We start from the raw sequence: 1,379 nt of genomic DNA on the forward strand, positions 1-1,379 counted from the left end.
TTCATGACATGCTCCCAGAAGCTTCATCCCGTCCCAGAAGCCCATGTTCCTCTTCTCAAATTCAAGTTCCAAGGCATTTCAGTAGATCTGTTGTATGCAAGGCTTGCGCTTTGGGTCATTCCAGAGGACCTGGACCTATCTCATGACTCCATTCAAGTTGATGAGCAAAGCGTGCGAAGTCTGAATGGATGTCGGGTTACTGACCGCATACTGCGCCTTGTTCCGAACATTCTGGCATTTCGCACCACTCTCCGGTACAAAGCTTCTCTTGCAGTGCCATCCCTATCCCTGCGAATACAAAGCTTCTCTTGCAGTGCCATCCCTATCCCTGCGAATTTGTAGATAAGTCCAAACAAGTACAACGTCACACAGCCTTTTTCATGGGATTGCAGCGTGGCCGTGCAGGTGTTCCCGTTCAAGTCGAAGGCCAGCAGCAGTTCAATATACAGGGGGCTGTTGCAGAGTTTAGGCATGCAGTCAATAGTTATTGCCACAGAAAGCCTGGCATGGAAATTCGTGTTTCCCACATAAGAAGGAAGCAGATCCCGCCATTTGTTTTCCCTGGTGGTGTGCGCCCGTCAAGGCCGCAAAAGCCTTTAGTCTCCCAGAACTGGAATCATTGACCAACTCTCCACCATCGTCGCATGCGCAGGAAGGCCAAGCTGGGGGTGAACGTGATGAGTCGAGAAACTCTTTACCAAAGCGACAGAAGGCCCGTCTGATTGACTGCACTGGGCTCAGGCCAACTCATTCATCAAGCATCTTTCCTTCAAGGAGGCAAGAAGATGCATGCACAGATTATGTGAACGATTTTCTGTGTCATGACATTAAGTGGTCAGCAGGCAAAGCTTCAGACAAGCTGTCAGATCCATCAACGAAACGGAAATGGGCTGCCGATGCCGACAGAACAAAGTCGGGCCGAGGCGATTCTTTTGTGCCGAGAACTGGAACAGAAAACGAGCAGTATTTCACTGCTTTGAGAAGTGGGTTTGCTAATGTTTGTGTGATGAGTGGTTCTAACAGCAAACGAGTTTGTGTGAGCATACCAATTCTGCCTCCATCAAACTGAGAGTGGCTCAGTCGATGAGTTAGAGTGAGTTGCAAACTAGTGCAATAATCAAAATTTTCACAATTTTAGTTTCCATGAGGATGTAACTAACATTTGTGTTACTCTCTTTTGAACTCATTTGTCCACCAAGTGACATGCCACTCTCTTTTGAACTCATCTGCATTGAGCGTCGCAACTAGTCTTGCTTGGTTGGCCTTGTGTGGTGTAGTTAATGTGTGAAGTATACTGCCTATTTACTGGCTCATTCCTAATAAAATTCGAGATTCATCGCAGCCCTCCGTTTAGTGTCGTTTCTCTTGCAGAATCTATA

The 1,379-nt window shown here is 47.1% G+C and overlaps 1 pseudogene; it reads left to right on the forward strand.

Moving 5' to 3' along the window:
* Positions 1-1,097, forward strand: part of LOC147426030 (nuclear poly(A) polymerase 4-like) — a 1,831-nt pseudogene extending 734 nt beyond the window's left edge.
* The last annotated feature ends 282 nt before the right edge of the window (positions 1,098-1,379 follow it).

The sequence above is a fragment of the Adiantum capillus-veneris genome, chromosome 24 (genome assembly GCF_014529385.1).
Source record: "Adiantum capillus-veneris isolate H3 chromosome 24, ASM1452938v2, whole genome shotgun sequence".
Taxonomy (NCBI): Eukaryota; Viridiplantae; Streptophyta; class Polypodiopsida; order Polypodiales; family Pteridaceae; genus Adiantum; species Adiantum capillus-veneris.